The following is a 12,010-nucleotide window of genomic DNA, read 5'->3' on the forward strand; positions in this document are numbered from 1 at the left end:
TCGCTCACGGTGTGCTTTTTGTAGCTGTAGCACTTACGGTTTTTCATTAAACAGTTGGAGTTTGAGAGGAACTTTTGGCTCGGTTTCTGCCTTTTCTCGGTGTATTTAAATTTGACCGTGCCATTGCCAACTGGTGATTGGCTGAATCAACTCCAGCCGTTCGGCCAATCGTCTGTGTGTCACAGCACAGTCAAATTTGAATATTTCAGCAACCTGACTTCTTTGCAGTTAAAGCCTCATCATACAGAGGTAATTACATATGTGTCAGTCTGCCTGTCTGGGTCTGTCTGTCTCTGTCTTTCTGTGTCCATCTTGGACATTTTAGACTGCAGTCTTTTTTAGCTCTTAAGTTAAGCTGTTTTTTTATCTGTAAGTGGACATACACACAGACAGACAAACAGACTCACACATACACAAACGCGCGACAGCACGTGAACATACACACATTCAGGCATGCACACAAACACAGACACACAGTGATACATTTACTGCTATTAATAATTAGCATATTGCTATGGGGATACTAGTTGGCAGCGAGCATCAGGCACACCCAAAATTTCATGTGAAATTTTCTAGTTCATTCATTCACTCATTCATTCATTCTTGAAAATGAAAATTTCATTCATGAAAATTTCAAATGCTCTGCAGAGATCAGATGAAGGCCACAGGATTTGTTTAAAGCCAATTTCCCAATTGCATATTTGAACCTAGCAACAGCTTTCTTTTTAATTTCACTCTCAGGTCCATGCCTTGATTTACCAGCGATAACCCAATTTTTAAAAGCTTCTCTGGCTTGCTGGTGGAGTTCATCCACATACTCATTCCAGCCTGGCCTGAAGCTGTACTTCTTTGCTTTTCTCTGAATGAGTGGTTTACTAGCCTCATTCAGACCCTGCACAATTCTGTCATACAGTACAGGCCAAAAGTTTGGACACACCTTCTCATTCAATGCGTTTTCTTTATTTTCATGACTATTTACATTGTAGATTCTCACTGAAGGCATCAAAACTATGAATGAACACATGTGGAGTTATGTACTTAACAAAAAAAGGTGAAATATCTGAAAACATGTTTTATATTCTAGTTTCTTCAAAATAACCACCCTTTACTCTGATTACTGCTTTGCACACTCTTGGCATTCTCTCGATGAGCTTCAAGAGGTAGTCACCTGAAATGGTTTTCCAACAGTCTTGAAGGAGCTCCCAGAGGTGTTTAGCACTTGTTGGCCCCTTTGCCTTCACTCTGCGGTCCAGCTCACCCCAAACCATCTCGATTGGGTTCAGGTCCGGTGACTGTGGAGGCCAGGTCATCTGCCGCAGCACTCCATCACTCTCCTTCTTGGTCAAATAGCCCTTACACAGCCTGGAGGTGTGTTTGGGGTCATTGTCCTGTTGAAAAATAAATGATCGTCCAACTAAACGCAAACCGGATGGGATGGCATGTCGCTGCAGGATGCTGTGGTAGCCATGCTGGTTCAGTGTGCCTTCAATTTTGAATAAATCCCCAACAGTGTCACCAGCAAAACACCCCCACACCATCACACCTCCTCCTCCATGCTTCACAGTGGGAACCAGGCATGTGGAATCCATCCGTTCACCTTTTCTGCGTCTCACAAAGACACGGCGGTTGGAACCAAAGATCTCAAATTTGGACTCATCAGACCAAAGCACAGATTTCCACTGGTCTAATGTCCATTCCTTGTGTTTCTTGGCCCAAACAAATCTCTCCTGCTTGTTGCCTCTCCTTAGCAGTGGTTTCCTAGCAGCTATTTGACCATGAAGGCCTGATTGGCGCAGTCTCCTCTTAACAGTTGTTCTAGAGATGGGTCTGCTGCTAGAACTCTGTGTGGCATTCATCTGGTCTCTGATCTGAGCTGCTGTTAACTTGCGATTTCTGAGGCTGGTGACTCGGATGAACTTATCCTCAGAAGCAGAGGTGACTCTTGGTCTTCCTTTCCTGGGTCGGTCCTCATGTGTGCCAGTTTGGTTGTAGCGCTTGATGGTTTTTGCGACTCCACTTGGGGACACATTTAAAGTTTTTGCAATTTTCCGGACTGACTGACCTTCATTTCTTAAAGTAATGATGGCCACTCGTTTTTCTTTAGTTAGCTGATTGGTTCTTGCCATAATATGAATTTTAACAGTTGTCCAATAGGGCTGTCGGCTGTGTATTATCCTGACTTCTGCACAACACAACTGATGGTCCCAACCCCATTGATAAAGCAAGAAATTCCACTAATTAACCCTGATAAGGCACACCTGTGAAGTGGAAACCATTTCAGGTGACTACCTCTTGAAGCTCATCGAGAGAATGCCAAGAGTGTGCAAAGCAGTAATCAGAGCAAAGGGTGGCTATTTTGAAGAAACTAGAATATAAAACATGTTTTCAGTTATTTCACCTTTTTTTGTTAAGTACATAACTCCACATGTGTTCATTCATAGTTTTGATGCCTTCAGTGAGAATCTACAATGTAAATAGTCATGAAAATAAAGAAAACGCATTGAATGAGAAGGTGTGTCCAAACTTTTGGCCTGTACTGTATATTACACATACAGTGCCCTCCAAAAGTATTGGAACAGTGAGGCCAATTCCTTTATTTTTGTTGTAGACTGAAAATATTTGGGTTTGACATCAAAAGATGAATATGGGACAAGAGATCAACGTTTCAGCTTTTATTTCCAGGTATTTACATCTGGATCTGATACACAACTTAGAAGATAGCACCTTTTGTTTGAACCCACCCATTTTTCATGACAGCAAAAGTATTGGAACATGTGACTGACAGGTGTGTTTTGTTGCCCAGGTGTCTCCCAATTACATTGATTATTCAAACAATAAATAGCACTGGATGTCTGAGCTCAGTTTCAGATTGGGTACGATAGGTTTTGCCTGTGCAGACTGCATTTAGAGGTGGAACCAACATGAAAACCAGAGAGCTGTCTATGGGTGAAAAAGAAGCAATTGTGAATCTGAGAGAAGATGGACAATCAATCAGAGCCATTGCACAAACATTGGCCATAGCCAGTACAACCATTTGGAATGTCCTGAAGAAGAAAGAAACCACTGGTGTACTAAGCAACAGACGTCGAACAGGTACACCAAGGAAAACATCAGCAGTTGATGACAGAAACATTGTGAGAGCTGTAAAGAAAGACCCTAAAACAACTGTTAGTGACATCAGCAACAACCTCCAGAGGGCAGGAGTGAAGGTATCACAATCTACTGTTCGCAGAAGACTTCATGAACAAAAGTACAGAGGCTACACCAGAAGATGCAAACCACTCATTAGCAAGAAGAATAGGAAGGCCAGGCTGGAATTTGCCAAAAGGTACAGAGATGAGCCTTAAAAATTCTGGGAAAAAGTTTTATGGACTGATGAGAAAAAGATTAACTTTTTCCAAAGTGATGGTAAGGCGAAAGTTTGGAGAAAGAAAGGATCTGCTCATGATCCCAAACATACAAGCTCATCTGTGAAACACGGTGGAGGTAATGTCATGGCTTGGGCTTGCATGGCTTCTTCTGGGACGGACTCTTTCATCTTCATTGATGATGTAACACATGATGGCAGCAGCAAAATGAACTCAGAAGTCTACAGAAACATTTTGTCTGCTAATTTAAAGAAAGATCCAACCAAACTGATTGGGAGATCCTTCATCATGCAGCAAGATAACGACCCAAAACACACTGCCAAAACAACAAAGGAGTTCATCAGGTGCAAGAAGTGGAAGGTTTTAGACTGGCCAAGTCAGTCTCCAGACTTAAACCCAATAGAGCATGCATTTTACCTGCTGAAGAGGAGACTGAAGGGAGTAACCCCCCAAAACAAACAACAACAGAAAGAGGCTGTCCAAAAAACAACATGTGGATTTTCTGTGCCTATTCATGTGCAAAAGAAAACCTGGGGCCACCTGCATAAGGTGCAGTGTGAACTTGAAGACTGCAGGCAGTATCACCAAATGGCACTAAGGAGTGGTTTAACTTTTAGCCAGTGTGAGCACATCCGCTCACTGGAACATTGCAGGGAAATAGCTACAGAGGAATGGCTGAAAGAAGAGACACTGGAGGAAATGGTGAAGTTCAAATTCTTTGGTGAGGCAAAAAAGACAACCTGCACAAAAAGGCAAAAACATGCACAGAAGGCTCATGTCCCTCTCTGTGTAGAAGTTGCATTTCAAAAGAATCCCACACAATTCTGTTTTTCCATACACGAGCCAGCTTTACACCATTACAGTCGGCTTGGGAGGGTGATGGCGACATACAACTCCACAGCTCACACCTGGCATTGTCCTTGTGCCAAACCGAGAATATCTTGTGTCCACAAAAACATTGGCAAGTGGCATCTATTTCAAAAAAACCCAGACATATTCAGAACTGAGACTGCAGCAAGTACACCTCTGCTGCAACAACATAGTGTCTATCCACCATCTGCAGAAATCTTGGAGCAACTTGTTCAGTACATCTACAAACATAAACAGCTTCCAGTCACCTTACCAGATGACCTTATTAAACCCAAACCACCTGCAAGTTACATCACAGAGTTGCATCCATCAGAGACTACTTGCACCATCTGTCCAGGGTCAGTGGATCTTGAAAAATCAACTCTAATCTCCAGAAATGCACGGATAATCACCATCAATGGGGTAATTGAACGTACGTTTTTAAAATCTCTGCTCATATTATGAAAAATTTCTATTTCTGATTGTAACATTGTTAATTACTCAAAATCTTGTAACATCACAAGTTTTCACAAAATATTAAAGTGGGTGGAAATGTGTTTCCTGGGGTTTTTTTTTTTTTTTTTTAAACAGATGTATCAACCTATTTCCGGCGATGCCCACAGTGCCACATGATTTACCGTTACCAGGAATGGATGGACAGTCTTCACAATTTTGATGACCATGTCATATTGAACCTGGAACTGTGTTTATATCTGAGGCTGAATTTACAGGTTAGTAAAATGGAACTTTCATGATAATGTTTCTTGGAACATGTTTATTCCTCTGAAATAACCATGACTGTAATTTTTAAAAATTTGTTTTTCTCTTGAAGAACAATGTTTCAGTGTCCAAAGTAATTGAGTCACTGGAAGGCCTGAGGAAAGTAAAATTTCCATCCAAAAATACTATCCTCCATGCATACCTCCACTTTGAGGCATTGACAAACCATGACTATTCCTATTCCTGTGTTTGCTGTGGCTACCATCCTCCAGTGGTTGTGATGGACCTGCATAAGAAAGGAGTGTTTAACTTGCCTGGTAAGTCACAAAGTCGTGCGTGTGTGCGTGCGTTTGTATGTGTATTACAGAGACAGTAAATTACAGCTATTTCTTTCAGTGAGTGACATAGAAGAGGTCTCAGAGAACTTCGCTGGGGAGGTCAACATTGAGGAGTTCTGGGATTCTGTCCAGCTGGAGATGATTTCTCGTGCCTTTTTCCCAAGTATTTACATACATAAATTCTCTCTTAGTTATTACCTTTATGTAATGGATCATTGAACTGTAACATACTATTAATTACATGTTTGGTGCCTTTTCCTAGGCCATGCAAAGAACAGCTTTGCTGTGCATCCTAGTTTTGAGCACTGGGCCCCATGGATTGGGAAGAATACACACAAATCTGACACTGTGTTAAACACAGAATTTGAAAAAGTTTCCTCTTCAAAGTCCGCATCTGAAGCTGAGCTGAGCATGGTTTCAGAGGACCGTCTCATGGATGAGCTCATGAAGCAGAAGGTACATATACTGTTATTAAATTTGGGTTGCAGCGTGTAATAATATTTGACTTGATTTCACATTTTCTTTATTTCAAAAGGTTTCAACAGTGCGCAAGCTGTGTAAGGCCTGCAATTTGGACTCAAAGGGATCAAGGAACGACCTTATCAACAGACTAAGAGACGAGATGAAAACCAGACATACATACGACAAAATATTCCAGAAAATCTGGGGAGCTTCAGGTATGGGTCACACATTGTTCTTAAAAACAGTCTGAGATGTGTTATTAACATTAACTAAATAGACTTTCAACTTTCTTTTATAGGGGGCTGGAGTGTGATTCTCTGCCCTCATGGTGTTGTATACAGTGTAAAGTTTAACCTGAGGGCAGAATCGCCAAGAGATTTTGCTGATCTTCTTCTGTCCTGGAAGCACCTGCCAAATGTTTCTGTTTACGATTTTGCTCGTGGTTTGGCAACTCACGTCAACCTCCGTGTCCCAACCACACTACCTATCAAGCCACATGAAGGGAGACTGGCTGAAACAACCAAAGACAATGTCACAGCAGCTCAGCAGGGAAAACTCAGAATTCCTCTTCCATGGTTGACTGAAAAGCTACAAAAACCAGATGAAGATGGGCATCCTTGCACTGGGTCTTCAGACCATTATTCCTTTACGACAAATTTCATGAGGCCAACACCAAAGATCCAAAGGAGGTTTTAAGGAGGATCAAACTGGTCCCAGAACTTCAGGGTTCCTTGAATAGCCAGGTGGCTGAGCAGCTGTTTTCAACTCTGCAGAAAAACAATTACTTCCTCAAAAACATGGCACCATCAACACACATTTTTACAATGAGAAACCTGGTGCATCATCAAAACACCAAAACAAATGAAAAGATTCTGAAAAAGCTGCTCAAGAGAGGAGGTGATTCACAGTCTCTGCATGACATCGCTCTAAATGAAGTTGGACAAGCAGTATTAGGTAATTATGAAATTAGGGATTTTTATGTTTATACCTGAAATGTGAAATATAATGCTTGTACTGAACACTGTGTTTTTTCTAAAGCCTTGGGAATCCTACCATCAGAAAACTCTGCACAGCATCAACATCTGCCCTCACCAGTTGGAGCCCCTTTGCAGCAACAAGGGCTTCACGCTGACACACACAAAGGTGGGTAGCAGGTTTTCAAATCAGCATGAATTTATTTTGCCTTTTTTTTAAAACTTGTATTTTCCTTGATAAATGGTGACACATGTGGACCACACTGTGAAAACATCACAAAATGTGAGAACATACAACCATGCCGGGTGTCATGGACATTACACACACATTCCTGCCAACAGCAACTGGTATGTATTTAAAAAGCAGAAGAAAATTATATTACATTTTAGAGAAAGGTTTGTGATTCTTATTTTGAAACCCTGCCACCTGTGAAATTGCTGGGCTAGATGTTATGCTGGTTATGAAATTTATAATAAAGGTGCAATCTTTTTTTTATTTTTATTTTACAATAATTAGCTTGAGTATGTCCTGGATACTGAAAGGCCAGTGACACAACTAATTGTGAAGACAAAAAAGAGTTGCCTAACGCGTGGTGACTTCTGGACTCTTGGCTTGGATTGGGAGATGGAATCAACCGTGAGTTAATAATAAATGGATCTTATATGTGAAACAATTATGTATGTCATTAACGCTGCCAAGTTATTTTTTTGTTTGTTTGTTTTTTTGCAGATAGGAAACGCGTGTTTTGAGCTTATAGAAAGAATTGCTCAATCAAAGGTATAAAGTCTAATCTCAGAATATGTTTGTATCCATTTTAAATACTGTTTTACATGCCTAGGTTTACATTTGCAATATATTCTGCAGGGGAAGTGCATTACAGTGGCTGATTTGTATGTTGTACCAACATGGCGACAGCCAATGGCAGCTGACCCACTCTCAAGTTTACCTGTAAGTATACCTATTGGATTCAATTAAGAATATATTTTTATGTTGGTTTTTTTTTTATCTTTTAAATGTTTCTTTGTTATAAGGGAGACATTCACATAAGGGACTCCATTGTTATCCCTGTGTGGAGATTTGGACATTTCTTGTTGTCTGTAAGTACAGTTGCATTTTTTCTTTATCGCTGTCTGTCTATCACTTTTACAACTGACCCACACACTCACTTTCCTCTGGTGGAGGCAGCCATGTATGCAGCCATTGTACCTCCTGAATCATTGCTGCCCAAATCATTTCTTGTCCTCACATCTTTTTTACATTCACTAAGCACATACTAAACAAAACAAAAACATCTAAAAACAAAGGTGTGTTTCATTAGTGCTGTGCTGTTGTGTTTCTGTTGTCTGTGTTGTATTAACCTCTCCCCCTACAATGAAATGGCATCTCATTAACCACAATAGGTTTTGAAGCCAGCACAGAGAGAGATTCTCTTTCTGGATTCCAAATGTGCACATGCACAATTTGGATTTGGTGATCAGGAAATGAGAGCACTGCTGAGGTCACTAACAAAAACGTATATTTTTGTTCTGAATGGTGTTCATGTTCCTATGCTGTTCGGAAAAGGTTTGTTTTGGGGCTGAGCAGTATGGACAAGTGGTCAAAACTAGGGATGCAACGATACAGATTTCCCACAGTTCGGTATGCATCACAGTTTTTGGGCCACGGTAAGGGTACGGTTTTGCTGTCTTAATATAAAACTACTCACACTAGCAAAGGCAATATTGCATGTAAAAATAATTAAAAGCACAGATACAGTCAAACCACAAACCTTAAAAACCCTAAAAATTTAACACTTATCTTAATTGCCTTCCATAAAAAAACATATGCAGTATCCAATCAAGTTAAACTGCAAACATTATTGTAGTATTGTATCATACTGTATTGCTTTGTATAATTTGCCTTTGTGTATTGAACCTAACAGGGCGTATTGAATGGTTGGATAAAATATTAAATATTGTTGCATCCCTAGTCAGAACCCACCATTACAGCATTCAAAACCCCACAAGATATGAATATTGATATATTGCCCAGCTCTACATTGTTTTCTCATTGGATCATGTTCTGATCTGTGAAATAGTCTTTTTATGGTATCACCTAAATATAATTGCAATTTTGCACATCAGGTACTTCTTTGAAATCATACAGTCTTATATAATAACATTACATTAATAATATATCTCATAAAATAGTACCATAAAAAGCCTCCTGCATGTGTGTGACTGCATGTAAAGGTTTGTTCTTGACCTAAATTACTTGCATGCTGTGTGCTTTACATGTAAGATAACCATGATCTTGACAACTATGTTATGTTAATGTCTTTTCACTTTTAGAAACCTTTCCCAGTCAATATTTCCTGGACTGTGGCACGAGACCACTGGTTTGGAAATCCAGGTAACAGTATATACCACATGTAATCTACATTTAACAGCATTTAAAATCATTGACTGACTTCTTTTCTGTTATCATAGGGTTTTCCGAGACAGCCATATGGAAATGACTGTGGTATCTTCATGTTGATGGTACGAGATGTTAGTGGTCTTATTTATTTCTATATGCTTAAAAGACATCAATATGAAGTTATTGTTTTTTTTCCATAGTATGCCCTTTACTCCGTTCTGGATGCCCCTTATGATTTCACAGTGGTAAGTTGACTTGCATATTCAAAGTAAACTGTAAACATCTACTCTGGCCAACTGTGATAATTTCTTTTCAGGTGGACATGCCAGCTTTGCGAAAGTGGTGGTGTGTTATGCTAATGGAAAATTTTGAGCTTGGAAGGTGAGAGCACAAACATTTGACATCTGATTGACTGTGTTGGAAATATTAACACCCCATTTATGGCCATCTTTGTTTTTCTTTTTATTTGAGCCATGGCAAAATGTTTGCCCACTGGACAGACATTTCAAGGGCTGTGCTGCAAGATGAGGTGCTACCAGTGTTTCATTTGAAGAAGTGGAAAATGGATGACATCACTGAGGTCAGTGATTTCTCCCCCATTGGAAGAAGGGGTCATGTTATACTAGTAGATGTATTGGAGAAAGCTGGTTCCTTGGAACACGGGAATGAACAAAGTTGGGTGTGCATATTCTTTATCAGTATTTAGATGCATCAAGATGTCGTCCTTACAGAGCTAGCCCTGATCCTTGCTTTATTTTGAATATTGAAAAAAAGGATTTGGAAGGAGTTTATGGCAGTGTTTGTACAGCAGTTTTGCTATAGCAAGACTATCTTTTTTTCTCTGTCTTTTTCATAGGACGAAGTGGGGGCCAGGATGGTTCATCAGTGCAAAAAGGCAGCAGAGTGGGTTGAAACTAACCGACACTTGTTTTCAGCCAAGGTGGAGTTTCCCTGTGTCCTCACTATGGGAGAGGAAGAACTGGCAGAGGTTGTGAGGCAGTACAGAAGGCTTTGGGATGAAAACGAACATTGCCATCTCGATGACCAGGAGACAGAAGAAATCCTGGACCATTTCAAATTCAAATTCCACAAAATGGAAGACATGTGGATCTTTTGTGAAGAAGTCAATGACAAGAGAGGATACATGTCCTACACTGAATGTGAAATGGAGTAGGATAATAAGGACGGGCAATATATCAATATTGTACGATGTTCAATAAAAGGCTGAATGGAACAGAGTGAAAAGGTGTACTTTTATATGTTTTCCTAATTGTTTTTAGGCCTGCCATAATAATTTACTTTAATTATACCATGAAGATCACAGGTGAGTTAGTGCATTTCAAGAAAATGACTACAGTTTTATATTCCTCTCCTCCCTAAATGCTGACATTTTTATATTTAAGCATAGGTGAAAATCTGATTGGCCTCAATCTTCTTAAGATCTTATGGTGTAAAGTATATCATTGAAGACCTGAGTGGAATCATTTAATTCAATAGAATTAAAAAAAATAAGGCATTTACCTTAAATAAATGTTATACATGAGCTGTTAAGGCTCTGAACAAATGTACATAGTGTTAGCATGTTGACTGATGTTTTCATGTAACTACTTCTCTTCAGAGGGACTCCAGGTTGTCTGAACACGTCTTAGGTTAATGGTTAGGTTTTTCTTAGGTTAAAAGTTTATAACTAGATGCAGCAGGTTAAAGGTCATTTTGGAATTTCCACAAATAAAGGATAGACAACATCAAAAGTGTTCTACATTTAAGAAACTAATGGTTTTCACGTTACAATGTTGATTAATTAAATATAAATCCACGATGAAGTTGCCTCTTTCAAAATCGATAACGTGATTAATTAAATATAAATCCACGACGAAGCTGCCTCTTTCAAAATCGATAACGTGATTTTATTTTGAAGTTTCTTTTATTTTAAAGTTTCTTGTGCGCACTTCCTGTCCCAACCAGCCTCACACTGGAGGTAGGCTTGAGACGGGAGCCTGCGCCGGAAGCGGCTTCACGCTGGAGGTCTGCAGTTCGATCGTATTGGGAAAATTTGTCCTGCTCACAGATATGTTGACATGGAATCTCTCACATGTACACATTTTTGCTGAGTGGCTCCAAAGCGAAGGGCGCGCCGATTTTTTTCTTATTCACTCCTATGTAAACTCAGAGGAGAAATTTCTGGAAACAGCTTAGGTGCAACACATTTTAAACTCGCTCCTCTGACCACATTTTTGACTGTAGAAATATAAAACACGAAACGTGCGTTCACAAGAAGTGGCTGTCTCTCACAATCACTTTATTTTCTTGATTGGACCAGCGGTTTGGGTATGGGAAGGACTTGTTCGAGGAGTTCAAACCCATTATAAACAGCCTTTGCTGATCTGCTCTCATGAGCTCTGTGTGTGCCCCTCACATGCAGGCAAGTCATTAATCGCCATGACAACGGCTGCACACACAGCCACACAGCTCTGTCTGTCTGTGTATCTCACAATCTTTAAAGGACAGATTATAGCAGCAGAATCTTCATTTGAAATAGCAAATACACATTATTAACCCCTAGAGCGCCAAAATGGGCTCTCTAGCGCCACCTAGGTGCACTAAAATGGCCACAGTGGCCCGTAGGAATGTCGTAGAAATATCAAACCAAAACTGGCTTGTTCAACATACAAATCACGCGCTGACACCCATGAACTAATTCCAACAGGAAGTGAGCTATTTGACCTTTCAAAGTAAGATTTCGCCTCAAACATGTTCTTAAAAAAAACATCTCCTCCTACACTGTTTATTGTATCGGCTTTAAAGACACACAAATGCCACCTCAACTGCTGCTAAACAGATATTCTGTATAACTTTATCAGCGGTTTGGGAATGGGAAGAACTTGTTCGAGGAGTTAAATC

At 40.0% G+C, this 12,010-nt stretch overlaps 2 long non-coding RNA genes and 1 pseudogene across 3 annotated transcripts; all 3 read left to right on the forward strand.

Moving 5' to 3' along the window:
- The first annotated feature begins 3,859 nt into the window (after window positions 1-3,859).
- Window positions 3,860-5,615, forward strand: LOC144459388 (uncharacterized). The gene is made up of 3 exons (XR_013488358.1): window positions 3,860-4,948; window positions 5,334-5,438; window positions 5,538-5,615. It is a non-coding gene; the product is annotated as an uncharacterized LOC144459388 (long non-coding RNA).
- Window positions 5,616-5,686: 71 nt separating this feature from the next.
- On the forward strand, window positions 5,687-6,905 carry LOC144462603 (uncharacterized; annotated as a pseudogene). Its single transcript, XR_013490852.1, has 4 exons — window positions 5,687-5,731; window positions 5,811-5,952; window positions 6,036-6,691; window positions 6,776-6,905. The product of XR_013490852.1 is annotated as an uncharacterized LOC144462603 (transcript).
- Window positions 6,906-7,617: 712 nt separating this feature from the next.
- LOC144462604 (uncharacterized) lies at window positions 7,618-9,525 on the forward strand. Its single transcript, XR_013490853.1, has 6 exons — window positions 7,618-7,633; window positions 7,761-7,809; window positions 9,043-9,103; window positions 9,181-9,231; window positions 9,310-9,354; window positions 9,426-9,525. It is a non-coding gene; the product is annotated as an uncharacterized LOC144462604 (long non-coding RNA).
- Window positions 9,526-12,010: the final 2,485 nt, after the last annotated feature.

Source organism: Epinephelus lanceolatus, chromosome 3, assembly GCF_041903045.1.
Source record: "Epinephelus lanceolatus isolate andai-2023 chromosome 3, ASM4190304v1, whole genome shotgun sequence".
Taxonomy (NCBI): domain Eukaryota; kingdom Metazoa; phylum Chordata; class Actinopteri; order Perciformes; family Serranidae; genus Epinephelus; species Epinephelus lanceolatus.